Raw genomic sequence first — 12,514 nt, forward strand, 5'->3', positions numbered from 1 at the left:
CGCCCCTTGCTTGCACTCCAAAAGGTTTGCATGCCCCCAGGTATAAAGTATGATTTCACGGTTACCCCTCAATTTGCAGATAAAACATTTGTTCTACCAGGAAAGGCCTACCTCTTTCAAGTTACCAAAGATTGTCTCATTTACGTAGCAAACAAAACACTTCTTCGGCGATGTCTACCGAGATAGACAAAGGTGAGTGACAACGAGCGCCAAACACATAACTTTGACAAAAGAATCTTATTCTAGAACAACCCCTCTTCCAATCACGGACGGGGTACGGACTAGTCATATTCTCCCGCGGAAACCTACCCTATACCCAAAGTTTTCCTGCCGAAGCAGACCAGGACGCATGCCCCCTGGGTTCCAGTCATATCCCTCCGAATTACTCGCGCTCATCGGGAGGACGGACCGTGGGTTGAGACATTTCTTGCGTGAAGAGACCGTTTAGGGATGGTATATGACTATTTGCGATGCGTGATCCGGGAAATGAAAGCTGGTCCACGAGCTTGACCACTCTTCCTTCGTGCGGAAAACACATTACTCTAAAGAGTGAGGAGACGATGGCTCCCATGCAATATATATAGTCTCATCCAAGGAGTAGGTTATAATCCAAGGGTCCTTGAACGACCATCACATTCATTTGAACGGTCTTCCCTTTCAATGTTATGGGAACATTGGGGAGGATCCCTAAAGGTCGACTGGTTCCTTTATCAAAGCCTGTTAGATTTCTCATTTCAGGCAAAAGCGATGGCGAACCAAGCGCTTTCGAAGCAGTAGAGGAAAGGATACTCACAGATGCCCCCTCATCAATGATGGTGCCAGCCATGACCATTCGGTATATTTGGACGATAATTCTGAATGGTATGCTTACTGGAAAACGGGGTCTGCCTAGTTGGTTCCAGTCGAAGGATACAACTAGGTTGTTTGGAGGTGGGACCGAATAGACGGTCGGGTATTGCTCTGACGAACTTCCTTCCTGCGATAAAGGAATGGGTGGATTGCCCCCGTGCTCATCGGAGTCTGTGTTGATGAAGAGAATTTGGATGGTGTCATCTTTATCCTCTTCAGTGACTGTATCATTCGAAGATAAAACCTCTGAAGGCAAGACCAGGTCAACTGTCGCCTCGACCTTTTGACTTTCGTCGGGTATGGATTCAACTGGTTCATCTTCAATGACGGACGCTTCAGCTGACCACTTGAGCGGGCCAGCTGGATTTTCAACTAACGAAGGACTCGGCAAGAGTTTTTTATATCCAGGAGGAAGTCGTAACGGTGAAACCGGACGATCATCCAAAACTCTTTTAGCTTCGTCTAAGAAGGGACAACGGTGGATGGCATGATTGCCTTCGCACAGTCTACAGGGAGATCTAGCTCTCCCTTTTTGTCCTGGGACTTCACTTTCACTAGTTGACGGTGTGCTTTCAACATGGCTATCAGAGGTTGACGCCACCGGATTGTGCAAACGGGGAGACCAGTCCCTTAGTATCCGCGAGATGCAAGGACAATCTCTGTGAAAGTGGTCTCCCTTGCATATGACACATGGCGATTTAGGCCTAGTCAGTGCTGTGTGTGGATTTTCATTAGACGACACTCGTTCGCCCCCAGTCGCCTTTGGCTCCTTCTTCTTCTTCTCTTTCTTCTTCTTTTCCTTCTTCTCCTTAGGAACTTGACTTTTGGCTTTGCCAGCCTCATCAAGCGAAGAGGAAGGAGGAGAGGAAGAATTAGAGGAAGTACAAGGTTGGTGGGTAACTCTGGACTGGTCTAACTGCTGATTCGACTGTTTAGGAATAGTGGTGTTCTGAACGACATTGGTTGAGAAGAGCCAGACCGGCAAACCAATTGTCAGTCCTGGAAGCGACAATGTGGCCATATGGGGCGCACCAACATCTCCCTAAGAGGAGAAGGGACTAGGATTTCCACCAAGGGGAATTCCTTGGTTGGTAGGCTCCATTTTCTCAACCTAAAGATCAACACAGGAAAAAGGGTATGAATATTCCGTTTAAAATAAATTTTAACGACGCTTGGACACAACTTGCTTTTTCAATTTTAAAGAGTCGAGAAAAAGCAAAAGATGACTCTAGTCTCCTTCGACTTTTAATGAGCCTGAAGTGACAAGTGCTCAGATGGACCTTTTCCGTTAAGGAGTCTGAAAAGGAACGAAAGGAACTGCTCTGGAGTTCTAGGTAGAGGGTGTGCCAAACCAATCGCAAAACCGCAGAATACTTTTTAAGGTACGGGCGGTCAATCTTCCCGAATACTGTGTTCAGTGCATTGCGATCAGTAGGGCGGCCGACACGGTTTCCTATGGATAAAGGTTTCATTCCTATAGGGGTCTCCCAATATATACTCGACGGTACGTGGGAGCACAATCCGTACTGGCACTTATCGTCTCTCAGGAGGAATCACCCAACCATTAGTGAGGCTTTTACGATGCCGAAACACGTCTCTAGCCTAGACCTCTATGTTGTGCGTTAAGTTACAAAGCGTTGTTAAGTTCATTCAATTTATTTTAGGTTGATCTTTCTTAGAATTTTGCCTTTTTGGATCACCTCGAGATGTAGATACAATTCCTAAATGCAGTTTAAAGATGATAAGCAAGCTTTTATCTCTTTTCAACAATGAAAATCCTAGCTACAAGGGGAAAAGGAAGACACAATCTTTTCTCAAAGAGCATAGAGCACACTGTAAATGCACTTTTCCTAAATCAAACCATACAAACTATCATTATGCAAATGCACAAATGCATGTATTTCTTTTCACTTTCTTAATATTGATGCCTAAAAAGAAAGTTGTTGTACAAATTTGAATTCGATTTCAAGTGAAAACACAAACAAGTTTCTTTTTGAAATCAAAAAGACGATTACGACACTTTGATTTTGAAGTAAACACTTGTTTCGACACTAGAAATTCATAAATTCAAACCAAAAGACAAAAGTAAAAGCGCAATCAACTGTCAACAGTAAATAAACTTTCTCCTAAGATCAAAACGACACTTACGACAGGTCTAGATCTAAGGGCGACAGTATGACTAGTTTACTTTTGTAATGGGAAACTGCAAATGATGTAACAAATACAAAAAAAACAAATAAAGTTTCTTTTATACAACTGAGGCAGAATTAAGGCAGAGAAAAAGGGGTTTTCAGATAGGTACACATACTGATAACAGGCTGCAAAAAACAGAGATAAAACTGAACACAAGGATGCAAAGAACCACAGCTGCACAGGGCAAAGGCTGATCAGTGCACCTGTTGCATAGAGAAACTGAATTGCAGCACAGGTAGCCCTCTCGGGACCTGCGTTGAAATGCAGAGTCTCTTCACAGAGCCTGCGCTGAAGCAGAAACGAGAATTGTCTCTGGGTTCTGGGTCACGGTTTGCAGTTTAATCTATGGATTTTGGCCGGATAAAAGCTATCAATAAGGTACAATTAGAAGGATGATTTAAAGGAGGACTAAGAGCTATCACAAAGGGCAGTTAGAGCATTTGTGGATCAGTTTGTTCAGATCATAAACAGGCCCAGTGAGTGGACTAGAGTGGTAGATCTCTACTTCGCATTTGTAAATGGCCAACGCAGTTCGATTCTCCACTCCTAAGTTTATGAGAAGAACAACAATAGAAACACAAATAACAGATATGATCCCCAGCGGAGTCGCCAATTTGTTGTTGGGAAAAGTATCTATTCAGAATGCCCCTATCCCACTCTAAGGTGTGATAGTGCCTTAGCAACAAACAAGGAAAACTACTTGAGTATTCTTCTTTATGAAATGTAAATGAGGAGAAAGGATGTAACTAACCTGTGTCTTTCGCTAGTTTGTTGATCCAATCGCTCCTCTCTTCAATAGCTCCCAGCTCCCTGCTCCCTTACCGGCCCAGCTTCACTGAATTCCTACAAGATCACAAGAGAGAGAAACTACACGAAGATATAGATATACATTCATAAAAAGCTCAAGATCAGATTAAGCTAAACATGCAAATATAACAAAACATCATTGATACACAGCATGTAGAAGAAACTCAAATAATTTTATCGATATGATAAGAAAGTCCAAGAGGAGATACAACCAAGTGAGTTCCGATCCAGCATCTACCTCCCAGCAAAGGAATCCCTTCCTCTCCTCCAACAAAGTATAAATCACCCAATGTACTAATCTCAATCTCAAACCAACAGCAATTCTCTGCAAAGTACAAAATTCCAACCTCTGGATCTCTGGGATGAGGGATCCATATATAGATGTAAGCAGAGAGGATGAGTCAACTTATGTTTTGACTTGTGGCTTTTCTCTGTCAGTTCTTGCTTCCACTTGGAGACTGAGAGCCTCTTACTCATCACTTGGTCGAATTCAGTGAGGCAAGTGTCATTGGAGAAGATTCTGGAAGCTTCCATGGTCTTTCCACCTCGTTGAATGACTCTGCCACTTGTCATTTCCCGCTCAACGCACTTGGGTAGTGCATTCAAGTGCGTTGCAATGCACCTAGACAGTGCACTGGGGTGCTTTGCAACGCAGGCAACTAGTGGAGCTTCTGAATTGATCCTGATTTGACTAGTTTTGAGCAGTTTCTGGTAGAGAACTTCTGGGAGGAGCTGTCATTGGTTGACCTTGTTCCTTTAGGAGCTGTAACAGCATCTTTAGGGACTTTGGATCCCTTGGATTATGGACATTTCATGCTTATAGCTGTAAGGCACAAAAATGTCTATAACATCTTTGGCTAAAGATATGAAACTTGTAGAATAAAGGAATGGTTGATTAGATGATACAAAATGTCAAATATCAAATATCCTAAGAGTTTCATCCCTAACATGTAAAGTAAATATTTGTAGCTCAATAATAGATATAAACCATAACCACCATTATCTAGGAATTGATTAAATATTAGCCAATGAACCATGAGTTCTAGCAAACCTTATATATGCAACAGTGGGCTTTATTAGTAGTTAGTTTTGATAAAACAAGGTAACCAAGTAGATCATAGTATTGAATTAACTTCTATACCATAGGCATGACCACTGCTACTAGCAGGCATCCATAGCCTCGACAGGGATGCCTTTTTAACCCATTGAGATGTCAGTGTCCCATCTATTAGAAATAAGTACATAGTTACGAAAGAATTTCAATTTACTTAGATGTCTAATGAAGATCATTGTTCTAGCTTGGTAACCAGTTAATAACAATGCCATTCATGGGAGCTAACAAAAGTGAACAAGTTGGCTCGTGATGAGACCTCTTGTCCTTCAGTTTTATGACCGAAGGCCATTACCCTAGCTTGGTGACTAGTAGTGGTAATGTCACTCTATTAGGGCCTATGATCATGGTAGGTTGGCTCATGATGAGAACTTCTATCCTCCAGTTGACTATTTATGTTTAAAATTCAACTATGGTTATTGTTAATCAACAAAATATTATTTAATAGATGGAGTGGCAGGCGAACTCCTTAAGAGCTAGGGATGGCGTAAAAAGTTTTGTAGTAATTATTTTCAACTTGGGTAATTTTTCTTCTCAAAAAATAATAACCTTCAAATGACTATTGATAAATATATTTTCCTTTGTTAAGATTGCGGTTGAGGAATAGTTCATTAGATAGTGACAGAAAGATTTAAGTACAATTTTGTGGTCATCATAATAAATTTTACAAGATCAGGGAATCAACAATCTAGGAAAGTTGAAAGTTGGCATAGTGAAATCATCTTTGCATAATTATTCCTTAAATATAAGATTATGTTTGTAGATAAAAAAAGATAAATTGGCTACCCAATCATCATGTCAAAGAGGACCTAGTCACTTAAAAGTATTTCTCCATTCATCAAGTTAATGCCATCGTGCATGATTCAAGTTCCAATGTGTGTCGATAAGTGGGGGTTATAGATTGTTATGGATAATGGTGGTAATAATTGTGAGATGTATGAGTTGATGCAATATTTAATAACAATGATGACATGACATCATTGGTAAATATGATATATTTTATATTAAATGCAGCACCTCAACCTCTCCCCCAAACTGAGGTATGACCATCCTCCATCATGGTTGGTCATGTCATAAGTGAAACATGAATCAAATACATAGGGTCGATCAAGGACGTACTTGGAGACTTACCTTGGCAGAGTATCAGCATGGGTGGAGTAACAACACTTGGTTCTTAGAAAAAATTTCACCATGAAGTAGCAGCATTACCAGAGTAACAACATCCAACACTTAGAAATTTTTTAAAAGTAATAGCAACAACGGAGGAACAACACCCCAGGAGTAACAGCTTCCAACACTTAGAAAATTTTTTAGAGTAACAGTAGCGGCGAAATAACAATGACCCACGAGTAACAACATCCAAGGAGTAACAACATTCAATACTTAGAATATTTTTGAAAGTAACAACATCGAAGGAGTAACAACATTCGGCACTTAGAAAATTTTCGAGAGTAACAGCAGCGGCGGAGTAACAAAAACCAATGAGTAATAGAATCCAAGGAGTAACAACATTTTATACTTAGAAAATTTTTTAGAGTAACAACATCGGTAGAGTAACAACGTCCAAGGAGTAACAACATTTGACACTTAGAAAATTTTCGGGAGTAACAACAGCGACAGAGTAACAACACCCAATGGATCTGAGGAAACCATATACTGATAAGACTCAAGAACAAATGGATAAATATGGAGCAATATCACGAAGCTTGAGAGCTTCCTTTTATTTCGATGAAGGAGCAAAATTTGTGAACTTGAACACCTGAAACATAAAAACATAAGAGGAATCAGAAAAGAAACAACAATTTTATTGAAAAACAATAAATAAATGAATAACTTAAGTTGCAACGGCTATGATTTTACTGCAACATTGTTGTTTCCCAAGCAAATATCAATCTATTTCCAGAAACAACAATCTGTCAATGGTAAACGAATGGAAAATTGTTTTGGTAGAAATGACTTGGATCTTCAAATGGAAATCAATTCTACATTTCTCCTATTATGAATCTATTAGGTAATGAAAAAGTCTTCATGCTGTCAGTGAGAAATAACGGGAATAATTTTGTAACAAACTCTTACGATCAATTTTTTCATGACACCAAGAAAGACTCAGAATAATATGATATTAGATTTCTCAATAGATGCTTAGATGAAAATATATTATTTCATTATCATTTCCTTCAATAATCACTTGTTAAAAAAACAAATTGACCTCCTTTATTCTCTTGGGACTTGCAAAAAACGTGTGTCTACCTGCAATAAAACATGTAATCATGGAAGAAGAGAGGTGATCAAGCTCTCTAAATCTAATAAATATGAAAAAAAATAGGTATTTACTCTATAAAACAAATCCATGGAAAACAAATAACAAAGTAGTGTTAATTTATTACCTACGGGACAGCAGCGGCCAACCATACTAACGAGCAATATTTTAATCATAACTTCTTTGTTTTTCATTCAATTTGAGTGATTACAAATTCAAATGAAATTGAATTAATATGGATATCTCCAATTGAAACAAGTTTTAAAAATGCCATGATATGATATGTTAAATTTACTTAGAACAACCTACATAACAGAGTCATTTTCGATTTCCCAATTTAGACCAACAGTTGATATTTTAAGCATAACCTTTTCATTTGATGACGGATTGAACTAATTAAAATTGGAGATTAATGTAGATTAATGTAAATATATCCAATAGAAACAGGTTTTGAAACTATAAATAATTGATGGGTCAATGTGTGAAGGAATGGTGGGAAAAACAGAGTTTTAAAGGAGTTGATTTACGATAGACAGTCAGTATTTTGCTAACTTTATCATATAATATCAAAATCAAGTGATTCAAATTGAGCTATAAACTAGATTAATAGGGTCATATACAATAGAAATAGGTTTCAAAAATCTAATCATTTAGGCCTCCAAAAACTAGCTGTCCCAACTATGTTCCTAAGTTGCCTACTAGACATACTATCAATGTTTTGGTCATAACTTTTTCGTTTCAAATCCAAATTGAGTGATTCAAATTGGATTAGAAAGCAGAAATAAAGGGCTACTTAGGATATAAATATTTTTTTAAAATATTCCCATTTGGTCTATCAAAACATGACTGTACCGACTGTAACTTCAGTGGTTTTATCAAGCCCACACGCCATAAGATATGATAATCAAGAGTTTTTTTCTAAATGATGATGAGTGCTTGTAGAAATATGAATTTCAATATAACACATCTACATACATAGTTAAATTCAAATATTTACCATTGATATTGATATACTCAGCAAGTTTCAGCAAACACAACTCTTTCTACATATAAATAAATTTATTTATTTATGTACTTATTTATTCTATTTTCTACACTAACCTACTCTACCTTGAAAAATAAAGTATACTTATGTATAAGAGCACTTCAAATGGAACCATTTTTGAAAGAAGGCCTCAAGTGTATACATACCCAAATTTGAGAAATGCATGTCAATAAATACTAGGGTATGAGAGACCAACTTCCAAGGTAAGGATGGTGCCAAGAATTGTTGAAGTAGGGAGTGATGTTTCAAGCAAACAATAGAGTGAAACCAATCTTCAATATAGTCTTGATTTCCCATAGTTGTCATATCGTGAATTTCTTCAACTAGGTTCCAAATTATGTCAGTGTTTTCTTTCTTGACTTCCACTCATGAGTTTTGAGGGCCTTCCTCTGCCCATTTTGTTTGGATCTTTGTTCATGCAACTAAAACATTTAAAAGTCACACAGCTTAGGACCTAGACCAGGGTGAAAAAAAAGATTCTTCCCTCCCAAGGATGGGAGGATGATTCAAAAAAATGGAAACAATAAACCAATGAAGAAAACTAAAGCTCAGGACCTAGAGATGGATGAGAAAACTCTTTCCCTCCCCAGGACGAGAGAGTGGGTCTTTCAAAATCAAAACAAGCAAAGCTACAGGAAAATTCTAAGCTTAGGACCTGCAGTAGGGTAAAATATTCCTTCCCTCCCCAGGACGAGAGATTGGCCCCAATAAAATAAACTAGAGTGAGAAAAAGTAGAAGAAAAACAATAGGAAAAAAATAAAAATAAAAATGACTACGCTCAGGACCTAGAGCAGAGTGGAAAACCCTTTCTCTCCCTAGGATGAGACATCGATTCCAAGATCAATGCTAGTTATATTCTTGCATCTTGATAACCTCCCTGGCAATGATGCCAAAATGTTGGTTCCCAAGCGTGAATGCTATGATTCAACCCTTTACAACATTAATATGTCAATCTGGGACCATTTATTATTGCAAGGGTATCATGTACTATATATGCAAGGGAAAATTCATAATCCAGCAATTGAACATGAGTTCAATTAATGAATTAAACATGTAATCTGAAATAATAAATAAACTGTAGCAACAAATGGAAATGAAAACAATAGTTAATCTGTTACAGCAAGCCGGCTCACAACATTCACATCAAACCATTACAACGAAAATAATAAATACATTAATTAAAAAGAAAATAAGAACATGTTACTTTAGCAGCACCTGATCAGGAGAGCAGACCCAACTCCTTGATTAGGGTTGTGGTAGAAATAATTGAAGGCTAGATAGTCAGAATATCAATATTGTATTCATAAAAATGAAAATATAGAAGTAGGATGTTACATTCTCAAATAAAAACCTTCAATATCTGATCTGCTCCCCACTTTCCTTCTGTTATAGACATATTTGGGCACTGCAACCCTAATCACATATGTCCATAAACCAAGGGCTTCCAAACCCCTAAAAGTGTTGTTTCGTACCCTAAAGGAGCAAGGTCAACTGATTACATCATTTCCCAGAAGTTCTCCCTGAAAAACTGCTCAAAATTGGTCAAAACTGGACCATCTCACCTGCTCCATGCTGAGGGTGTGATGCATCTCACCTATTACACATGGGGGGTGTGATGCATATTAAAACTTCCTTCTATAGGGTGCGATGAGCAAGAGTAGACAAATGGCAGAGGCAGTTTGCTAAGTGGATGATCATGGAATCTTCCAGAAACTTCTCCAGGACACTTGCCTCTCTGAATTCGCCCAGGGATGAGTAAGAGATCATGAAATATCCAAGTGAAACCAAGAAATATCAATGAAATGGAACTAATAAAAGTCCCAGAAGCTGACTCGCTCCTATGCAAACATCTATATATGGACCCTCATCCTAGAGATCCAGAGGCTAGAATTTTGTAATTTGCAAGGAAGTGCTGTTAGTTTCTCTTTGAAGACATTGTTGGGTGATCTTGCTTTGTATGAGGTGAAGAGGCTTTCATGCTGGGAGGGTGATGCTGGATCAGACAGTTTGGTTGTAATCCTCTCTTCTACTACTTCTATCAATAAAGCTATTTGAGTTTTCCTCCATATGTTTGTATATCTCTGAATCTTGTATTTGTATATGCATTTATATGGTTAATGTACACCTGATCCTACATTGTTTATGGTTATAGATCTCTATGCTTTTATGGTATTTTGCTGCCTTGACTCTACAGGTGTTCTTTGAAGCGGGACAAGTGAGAAAGGAGTGGCGAAAGCTCTATCAAGGGAGAGAGAAAATGAGCAAGGATACTAGCAAAAGACTAAGGTTGGTACTCTTTGCTTCTCTCTCATCTATCTCTCATAAAGGAAGACACAAGTAACTTTAGTTTGTTTGTTTCTAAGATAGCTACCCATCTTAGTGGGACTAGCAGCTCTGAATGGACACTAGTTTTCCCAACAACAAAATGGCGACTCCATTGGGGAGCAAATAGTTTGTTTTTTTTGTTACTGTTGTTTGCTTTATAAACCATAGATGGAGCCTAAAGTTAAGCCAGCTAACCTTCGAACAACTTTTGCTATGCAACTGCAAAGTAGATCAATGTTGCTTCAATCAATCTCCGGGTTGGTTTATGAACTGAACAACTAGCTTGCAAACATCCTAAGTGCCTTGGTGGTAGCTCAAATAACCTCATTAGATCAGCCCCTATACTTTGTGTTTGTTGAAAATCATTAGCTCAGCCTAAATCCCTAAACTTAGCTGCAAACTATGAGTAAAAACCAAGCTCAGTCTCATCCTTGGTCCATCACACTGTCTCTTCTAGGAAATCTAGATGCATCGCACCTCCCATGTGTTGCAGGTGAGATGCATCCCTGTTTCCCTGTGTTACAGGTGTGATGATTGAATGAGACTATTTCCGCCTCCAGATTTTGGTTTTTTCTTCATTATCTTCAGCTTTATCCAGTAGTTTTGCTGTCTATGATCAGTATATCTCTATTGAAACCATTTTCCTTTGTGTTATTCAACCTCCATCAGAAGGAATTGTGAATGTTTTTTTTATGTATTTTTCTTCATTTACAGTTCTCCTCTGCAAATAGTAGCTTAATCGAACTGTCGTCTTTTGATTTGAAAGTGTCACAAGTGTCGTTTTCAATCAAGAAAAAGAGTGTCACAAAGCATTCATCTTTAAGATAGTCGATTACACTTTTTCCATTGTATTTGATTTGAATTAATAGTATTTCAAGTGTCAAAAGTAGTTTAAATTCAAAATCGTAAAGTGTCGTCTTAACCTTCCTTTCGTTTTTTTAAAAGAAAATTGTTACTACTGTCGCTTTCAAAGAAGATAGTTCAAATCTATACTTAGTTTTCTTTTTGTCATTCTGACATTAAGGAAACTGAAAAACAATACATGCATGTGCATTTACATTAAGACTGAATGCTGAAGTTGATTGAGGAAAAGTGCATCTAGTGTGTGCTCTTTGCTCTACATTGAAAGAATTTCATTTCTCTTTCCTTAGTAGCTAGGATTTTCATTGCAAAAATAAAGTAAATGATTGTTTATCATCTTAGATTGCATATTTAGGAAATGTATATCTACATCACGTGGTGAATCTTAAAGGAAAACTTCATAAGAAAGATCAAATGTAAAATAAACTTCAATGAACATAAAAACTCTTTGGAACCTAACGCACAACATTTAGAAGTATAAGCTAGAGACATATTCTGGCGTCGTAAATCCTGGTAACTATCGCTTTCATTGTAGGTTGGGTGATTCCTCCTCTTTGAGACGACAAGTGCTAGTACAGACTTGTGCTGCCACATACCGTCGAGTATATATTGGGATACCACAATAGGCTACATCCTTTATCCTTAGGAAGCTGTGTTTGCTGCCCTGTCAATCACAATGCACTGAACACAGCATTCGTGAAGATTGATTGTCGTACCGTAAAAAGTATTCTGCAGTTTTGTGATTGGTTTGGTAATCCCTCTACCTAGATTTCTAGAGTAGTCACTTTCATTCCTTTTCAAACTCCTTAAAAGAAAAGGTCCATCTAAGCACTTGTTACTTCAAGCTCATTAAAAATTGAAGGCGACTAGAGTCATCTTTATCTTTTTCTCGACTCTTAAAAATTGAAAAAGCAAGTTGTGTCAAAGCATCATAAAATTCATCTAATTCGGAATAACATTTTCCCCTTTTTTCATTTTGAGTTGATCAAGAAATCCCTAATCGTGGAAGAAAGTCAATCAAAACCCCATCGTTAGCGGAGACTAACGAGTCAACCATCTTTG

Source organism: Pinus tabuliformis, chromosome 1_2 (assembly GCF_031772625.1).
Source record: "Pinus tabuliformis cultivar Carrire ecotype Pingquan chromosome 1_2, CPIR1, whole genome shotgun sequence".
Taxonomy (NCBI): domain Eukaryota; kingdom Viridiplantae; phylum Streptophyta; class Pinopsida; order Pinales; family Pinaceae; genus Pinus; species Pinus tabuliformis.